Below are 9494 nucleotides of genomic sequence, written 5' to 3'. Positions count from 1 at the left end.
TGGTGAGACAGGGGGGTAAGAAATACAAACTACCTACATCATATCGTGTGACATATCAAAAACTTATATCGCTTACAATTTTAAAATAAATTTTGAAGATATTTAAGAAAATAGGCAAAAATTAACTATTCAAATTTACATACATAAATAAAATTTACTTTAATTAAAAAAAAATAAGAAAATTATTCTTATATTTTTAGATTACAGGAAACCCTTCAAAGTAACGTAAGAAATATTAAACCACGCAACCCCCTCTCCATGCGATTTTTCCGCACATATAAAGTAAAAACTAAAAATAAAAGTAAAAAAAAAAATTAGCGCTGGTTGAGTTCGAAACGCGTCAGTGTAGTGTGGTGGTGGTGATAGATGGGTTTGTGCGTGTTCTTAGTGTGGAGGTGGAGGAACTGCATGAACACGCATATCTTGCATAAACTTAGCTATCATAAGGTCGCGGGTGAGCAAAGAAATTTTAGTTCATGGGGATCAGCTTGTATTAAAAAATACTTTTTTACAAAATCTTAGCTATTATTGAGAGGTAACTGGTAACATATATTTATAAGCTTTCCTGCGTTCCAACCAGAGATGTGCGAGGATGGACCGCGAGGAATGTGTATTTCATGAACCAATAGGAATGCTTCATTTACCTTGTCTCGCTCCGCTCAGCTGTTTCCACCAGAGCGGTGATAACCGGATAGGTAAACGAAGCGTTTCTATTGGGTTAATGAAAAACACATCCCTCGCACATCCCTGGTTGAAACTCAGCCTTACTGGTTGATTTCTTGGATTTATTAAAATCTACACACGCTTAATATTGTATGAACAAGCAGAATACAACCATAAGTTAAAAAATGAAAAAAGACGCCATTTTTAAAAATAGTTCATTAAAATTGACAATGGTTTGTAAAATTTAAGTTTTTTCCAATATTTTTTATTCACATTTTTATTTTTGAAAGTAGGAATATTCTGGAAACACTTTGATGTAGCTTCAATTCGCTGAGCTTATAACCAATAGAGTTAAAATTTGATTTAATTTGAAGAAAACGCGAGTAACCAAAGCAGCCATGGTCAAGCATGCTGCTAGAAAACTTTCAACTCCTGATCACCAATTAAAAATAATCGTGTATATGACGAATTATCTAAGAATCTATAAATCATTTTCTAAAAAAAATATTCTAGATTTATGGCTACTTGCTGGAAACACATAAATCTCGAGTTAGCGCTCAGTTTAGTAGTGTCAAATTGTATGGAACTGTCAAGCTTAAGCCTGGATTAACTACTAAATCTCGATTTGTTTTTTCCTGCAAGACGGCCTTAGTCCATTAAACTGGTTTAAGCTTTAACTTCATACAGGTTAAATATATTGACCCGGATAACTCACGTCTTAAATCGAGTTTAGCTCGACATGTTTCGGGCTAATCCGTAGCCTTCGTCTTCGGAGCAACGCGACTCAGCGGCTGCTGCACACGCGCACGTGCAGTCGAAGACGAATTAGCCCGAAACATGTCGAGCTAAACTCGATTTAAGACGTGAGTTATCCGGGTCAATATATTTAATATGAGTGAGTCTCACAGTAGTTTCACGTTCAAAATTCATACAGGTTGATATCTTAACTGAACTACACTAAATCGAGATTTTTCTTTTTCATCAAGTGGCAAAACAAGTCGAAAACGAAAAATATCGACGAAAGGACTAGTGCTATGCTTCGGCTTTCTTGGCACTGACGGACTTTCCGAAAGCGCTGACATACAATTCGACGCCTACTTACAGAATAAATTTACGATTTCTTTTACACAATAGACTTGTTATTTTAATAAAAAACTTTTTTTTTAATTTTACTCATTCTTGTTGTAACTAAATATTTTTTTAGTAAAAAGGCAACTAAGGATTGCATTTCATTTCATTGTCATTGCAAAAAGAACGAAGCATAGTAAGTTTTGGAAGTGGATAGCCAGCATTACAACTCTACTGGTTATATGCCCGATACAAATACAAAATAAATATACACAACCAACAAACAAGCACAAAAAACACAATCAACCATTACAATGCGAAATCATTAAAAAATGTATTATTATCACTTTAGGAGTATTAAATATTTACCTACATAGTAATGGTAGATAAATAATTAATAATGTACAAAGTTGTCTAAAATATTTGTCACCATGTTTCATCTCTCCCTTGGCCCCCGATATGTATTCCTGGACCTTAGCCTGGAAGTCTACTTTGTTCTTCTTGTACATTGCTGCCTCAATGTTGAGAGGGTCTTCAAAGTTGAGAAGATCCTGAAACATTTGTTGATTATTAAACATTTTCAATCAAATACATTGTTACAAAAAAAAAAAAAGTATACTTAGTTTTTATAGCATTAGAAAAGGGTAAACAATCTTGATGAGATTGAAAAACGTTTTTAAAAAAACAGTAACTATTATTTATGATACAAAAAGCATGTACATAATTGTGTCCTTAGTAATTGTTACATATTGCTGACTTATTTTCAAGTTTTTCAATAAAAAACTGAATATCGCATACTTTCTTTTTAATACTAAAAAAAACGAAGTATAGATAACTGGTTAAAAAAATCATTATAAGCACATGCCAGATATTGTAGTCATAAAGGATTATCAAATCTATACAAATAAAATGATGTATAGTAAAATATGGAATCATACAATTGTGTGTCAGCCAAAAATAAATTTACAATGTCAAATTAGAATGCCAGCCTTCTGGGGTACAATGAGCAGCGACGGTGATCTGGGGGGTTTTTTTATTTGTATATAGGATAGTTTGTTTAATTTGAATTTTTGTATATAGTTCTTTTTTTTATTTAAATCTTTTTAAGTTATTGTTAGAAAGTTATGTTTATAAAGAAAATGTGTATTTTAAAAAAAATAGAATTAAGTTTAAAAATAATAATAATATTATAGTGAACATGAAACTACCGTGAGACTCACTCATAGTAAATATAATGACCCGGATAACTCACGTCTTAAATCGAGTTTAGCTCGACATGTTTCGGGCTAATCCGTAGCCCGACATGACGAGTAACTCGATTTAAGACGTAGTATCCGTCATATATTAACATTATAGTGGACAGAAAAAGCATTTATTTGTTTTATAAAAAAAAAAGATTATCTTGTGGACTTGCAGTGAAGACCGAAACATCCACAAGCGAGTAAACTTATAAGTACAAAAATACAAATGAAAAATAATAATGAACAAATAAAAACACTTACACTAGTCTTAAGACTATTTCAAAACTGGCTGAATTTAAAATTTATTTCAAAATGAAAATTAGTAAAATAATGAAATAATTAAAATGTCAATGTGATAAAATAAAAATTGAGTATGAAATCAAAATAATACCTAATAATATTTTTACAAAACCAAAAAACGGACCTACCAACTTATAGTATGTAACATTATAAGTAATAAGCAATGGTACATAATACATACCGTAAATAGAGAATTAAGTCCCCAAACCACATCTTTGAGCCGGCGAGTGGGGCCCAACCATGCTCGTCAATGAAGTCTGCCGGAGCAGTGAGAGGCAGATGTCTCCATCTACATTGATGTTTGGATGCAAAGACGATCAGGCATTTCACTTTTGGAGGCTGTTGAATAGGATTGCAGATTTATTACATTACTATTACTCATGTAATAATAATATACAAAATAATTATTTATTAATTTAATTTATTCTTATTTATATATTGTCTTATATTTCATATCATAATACATATCTCAAACATAATAATCTAACATCTAATCTATCTATTTATATATATATATTAATAGTATGAAATAATTATAATAAGCTAGGTTACAATTGTAACCTGCGTTAGACAAAAAAAAACTCCTGTAACCTTACTGTCTATTACCTCTTCACACTTAACGCTGAACATGAAATAAGAAATAGATAGTTATATAATATTAATTCATCCAGCCTATATACGTCCCACTGCAGGGCACAGCCTCCCTCTCAGAGCAAGAGGGCTTGGGCCATAGTTCCCACGCGGGCCCAGTGCGGATTGGGAACTTTGCACGAACCATTGAATCACTTCGCAGGTTTGTACAGGTTTCCTCACAATGTTTTCCTTCACCGCAAAGCTCGTGGTAAATTTCAAATTTAATTCCGCACATGAATTTCAAAAACTCAGAGGTGCAGCCGGGGTTTGAACCCACGACCCTCAGCTTGAGAGGCGATAGGTCAAACCACTATGCCACCACGGCTGAATTATATAGTGTAATCAGAATGAAATGTGTTTATTATTATAGTGAAAAGCCATAAATAAATATCTCAACTAGAAAGTTTATTCATAGATGTTAGGATCTTATCCTTATTAGGGCTGCACAGCCATGGAAAACAAACCATTTAATGTCAGCTAACACAATGGTAATAAATATTAGCACATAGGTACAGTTTATGATAATGTCAGTAAGAAAATTGGAATTTAGAGGACTACTTACAGCCATATTGTAGTCATCAGTAACGAAAACACTAAATTTAAACTTGCCCCCTGCCAGAAGCCTTCATCCGGGGTAACCGTCAGAACGAACTCATTCAAGACGTTAGGGTCATCATAATGTACGGAGCACGTTCTGGAAGATTCTCCTCCATCTCCTGAACTTCTTTCACTAGCAGTTTATCCCTCACTGATTTCTTTTACTCGTTTCAACTGTAATGCCATTAGGCGGCTCCGTATGTTCATTTTTTATCTTCCTATTAAGCGTAATCATTGTAATAACTAGTTGGGCTTATAAATACTTCAATATATCGGAAATAATAACATTCCACAATGTCAACTAAAGAGTTTACAATATTTGCGTTAAAAAATAGTGTTTTCTATTGCTACTGCAATCGCGCGACGTTTTTTTTTTGCCTTAAGTCAATCAAAAATGTCAAAACAAGCCATAGATAATAAACGTAGATAGTGATGTTGTTGTTGTCAAATGTTGTAGGGATCATACCAGATACCAGATTTAAGTGCTTTTAGTGTGTTGCTACCAGGGCTGTTAACGTTACCAAATTCACACTATAAGTAACGTTAAATAACGGTAAAAATCATACATATACCTAGTACCGGTAAAAAAATATAACGTTAAATGGTAACTTAACATATAGTACCGTTACCTGATTAACGTTATTTTTACCGGTAAATTTACTTTACATTGTAGGGCTAGTTAACGTTACCCAATTCACATTATTATAACGATACCAAAGTAACATTTCGGTAATATTTGCTATGCTACCGAGTGTTGCCAATTTAGCGACTGTCGCTAGAACTAGCGATTTTTGCTTAAGTGTTAGCGACCAAAAAAGGTTTTCACGACAAAAATGGTTTAGCGACTTATCTGGCGACTTTTTAACCGACTTCAAAAAAGGAGGAGGTTCTATGTTCCAATGTTAGTATTTTTATTATGTATGTTCGCCGATTACTCAGTCAATTGTGGATCGATTTTCAAAATTCTTTTTTATTCGAAAGGATAGTCTTTTGAGGTAGTCCCATTGTCACCAAGTCAAGATCTGATGATGGGATTTTAGGGAAATCGAGGGCAAACCTCAAATTTTAAAGGCACACCTATGGCGATTTTGGCATTTTTAGCATTAAAATAAGCATTTACATTCAGAAAGTATCATTTGGTAACTTATACCTGATGAAGAAGACCGTGATGACCAATGGAACTCATCAAAGCTAAGTAATGCTCGCTCGTCTATAAACGATCATGATGAATATACCTAGATAAGCGACTAAGAAGGAGCTTTAAGTTAACTGATCTGATGCTGAAGCTGCAAGGTAGGCAACGGAACTCTGTTATAAAACAACGTACCTAAGCCGTGTTTGGGCTTAATGGAATCGTTGTGAGATGTTCTTTGGCTACGAATCACTAAAATGTGAGAAATAAAGAAAAATTATAACAAAAAATAAAAAATAAAAAAATAACGGAAAATGGAACTGACTACAAATCCCTTGAAAATATTTTTTTAGGTACAGTCACCAGCATTAATATCTGCTACAGCGGAGTGTGCAAAAATATCTGACACGTCCTTCCGGCCCTAGAAATAGAGTCGTATCAGATATTTATGCAGATTTGTTGTGTCGGATATTGGTGCTGGTGACTGTACCTAGTAGCTCGAAGTCGGTGACTCAGCACGACCCAGCAGGATGGAACCCATAGTATGTAGGTGAGGTAGACGACTATTGTTTCATTCCTGCAGGGCTACTACGAAACCCGAAACTCGAAGTTCGTGTCGTGGGGTCCCTCTGACACTTATACTATTTAATACGAGAGCGAGCGAGAGGGACGGTATGATTTGAACTTCGATTTTCGAGTTTCGTAGTAGCCCTGCACAGTTGTGTTTCGACCGCGCGTTGATTACATTACAACGCCACGCAATGACAAAGTTTTCGGCGAAACTGCAAATGACAGCAGATCCACTCTGAAAAAGGATGGAGTGTCGTATTTCAAGTTTCCTTTAAATTTACGAAATTGCATAACTATCTTGATGTTTTTTTAGCATTTTGCTAAAAATTTACATTTCAATTGCTAAAACAAAATATGCTCGCCCCGTGTTCGTATATGTCTTTTTCGCACCTTAATCAAACTCTCGAGAACAAAAGAGACAGTCTAGCTTCCGCGGAGTGGAGAAAGCTGTGGACTTGAATAGTCTATTTTTTTATTTTAATGTTGAACGTAATTATTAATAACTTAATTTAACTTTGTTTTTCTATTAATTTCATTTTATAATTGCTGTTAATAAATTATTATTGAGAAAGGATACTATATTCATTTTGTCTGGCTTTTTTTCAACATTAATACATTGACAACATGAAGTTAAACATAATTTGTTAAAGAAAATAAAGATCATTTTCCCAAAAAAAGTGATTCAAAGACAAATATACGATCTCAATATAAGTATGACATATGCACTGTCCGACCCTCTAGCTATATACTCAAAAAGAGCACTTATGTAAATGGAATAAAACTTTATAATCACTTACCTGAATATTTAAAATCATTAGATGGTGCACAATTCAAAAATAAACTTAAACAATTTTTAGTGTGCGAGTGCTTTATGATCTAAATGAATACTTTTTGAAAAAATATTAGAATTCATGTAAAAATAATAAATTATAATTATATTTAAGTAATAAATTGTACGTCCGAAATGGGCAAACTGTTGAAACTTCTCATGCATAAATGTTAACATAATTTGTACACGGTTTTGAACAATAAACGTTCCTTATTTCTTAATGAAAGTTTAGAAATTTCATTGTTCGCTATATACAATTCAGCATGTAAGTCATCTACTTGGTTTTTAGGGTTCCCTTATAGTTACGGAACCCTTATAGTTTCGCTCTGTCTGTCTGTCCATCCGCAGCTTTGCTCAGGGACTATCAATGCTAGAAATCCGTACTTAATTTTGCAGTAATATATATGTAAATGAACTAAAATAATTTCTCTGCTTGCTTGCTTGCTTGGAAATTATTTTAGTTCATTGATATGGACCTCCGCAAAGTAACCCCTGATTCAATAAATTAATATATATGTAAATTATGCCGACAAAATGGTACTATAAAAAATTAAAATATTTTTCTTTTGAGTACCATATGTAAAGTGGAATGTTTTTTTTTCTCATCCAACCTTGTAGTGTGGGGTGTCGTTGGATATAGTCTAAGGAGGTGGCATGATTTTTTAAAACGTTCTTGGAAACGGAATATTCTCAAGAAAACTTAACCGTTATAGTTTTCTCGTAAGTTCGATATACCTACTACTATTCTGATTTTTTCACCCACCGGTTTACATTTTAGAGGGGGGGGACGCTCGATTTTAATGAAAATTTGCACTTTAAGTTGAATATTTTGCAAACGAATCACTGAATCGAAAAATCATTTCAGCAAGCCCCTAATGGTTTTAAAAGACCTATAGTCATACTTGTTAGAGACAAAATGCTGCACTTCGTGAAGAAAGCAAGCCGCTTTGCACAGTGATAGTACAGACTAAATTGAGTGATTTGACTCGCAGCAGCGGAAGTTTCACCCCTTAGGAACAGAGATGGCGCCACTTCTTTAAAAAATATTTCAAAAAATTCTACAAGCTAAAGTAATAAACCGATTTCAATGTTTAATATCGCAAATGAGAGCCTATTACATACGTTACTTATAAAAAAATACAAAAAAAATATTTACAAAAAGCTTTTGTCAAAAAACGCCATCTTAAGTTTTTTTTCTTACCTGATTTGTAGTTTTTACTTGATTGCCTAAAAAAACTGTATGCAACATGAATGGTTTAATGCATGTACATATTACTGAGTACATAACGAGTATTTAAAAAAAAATCCGACACCGATACCTATCATATTTAACGAAATATGACAGTTTAAATGTGAGCACAAATTTCTTTAAAAAATATTTCAAAAAATTCTACAAGCTAAAGTAATAGACCGATTTCAATGTTTAATATCTCAAATTAAAGCTCATAACATTCATAATTTACAAAAAATATAAAAAAAATATTTACGGAAAACTTTTGGCAAAAAACACCATCTCAAGTTTTTTTTTCTTACCTGATTGGTAGTTTTTATTTGATTGCTTAAAAAAACTGTATGCAACATGAATAGTTTAATGCATATACATATTACTGAGTACATAATAAGTATTTAAAAAAAATTTGACACCGATACCTATCACATTTCACGAAATATGAAAGTTTAAATGTGAGCACAAATTTCTTTAAAAAATTCAATAAATTCTACAAGCTAAACTAATAAACCGATTTAAATGTTTAATATCCCAAATTAAAGCACATAAAATTCATTATGTAGAAAAAAATATTAAAAAAATATTTACTGAAAACTTTTGGCAAAAAACGCCTTCTTAAGTTTTTATTTCTTACCTGATTGGTAGTTTTTACTTGATTGCTTAAAAACATTGTATGTTGTATGCAACATGAATGGTTTAATGCATACTTATATATATTTCTGAGTAAATAACAAGTATTATAAAAAAAACCGACACCGATACCCTTCATACTTCACGAAATATTTAAGTTTAATTGTGCACGCTTTTCTTACAAATAAATTTCAATTTAAGTGAAACTAGTACTCTGATTATAATGTTTAATGTTAAATGAAAAGAAGAACGAAATTACCTAATTTATTAAAAAAAAAGTTTTTTCCTGGTGTTACGAAAAAATATAATTACTAGAGATGTGCCGACTAGTCGCCGACTAGTCGGGAAAGCCGACTATCCGGCCACTTTCGTAGTCGGCGACTAGTCGGCGAATAGTCGGCAAAATGCGCCGACTATCCGGCTTCTTACTTTGTACGTATATTTCAATAAAATATTTATTTTCATGTAGGTATTGGTACACAGAGGGGGAATTACATTATATAAAAACCTTAAGCTGTTAATTTTTGTAGTATTTACTGTTTTTCCTTGCCCACACGAGAAATAATATTTTGTAATTAGTTATACCTACTTGACTTTACGGGA

The 9494-nt window shown here is 32.7% G+C and overlaps 1 pseudogene; it reads right to left on the bottom strand.

The window, feature by feature from the left end:
- Positions 1-1695: 1695 nt before the first annotated feature.
- Positions 1696-4782, bottom strand: LOC141438424 (NEDD8-conjugating enzyme UBE2F-like; annotated as a pseudogene).
- Positions 4783-9494: the final 4712 nt, after the last annotated feature.

Source organism: Choristoneura fumiferana, chromosome 18 (genome assembly GCF_025370935.1).
Source record: "Choristoneura fumiferana chromosome 18, NRCan_CFum_1, whole genome shotgun sequence".
NCBI lineage: Eukaryota > Metazoa > Arthropoda > Insecta > Lepidoptera > Tortricidae > Choristoneura > Choristoneura fumiferana.
The sequence above is the reverse complement of the archived record's forward strand: the minus strand, read 5'-3'. Positions and strand labels throughout refer to the sequence as shown.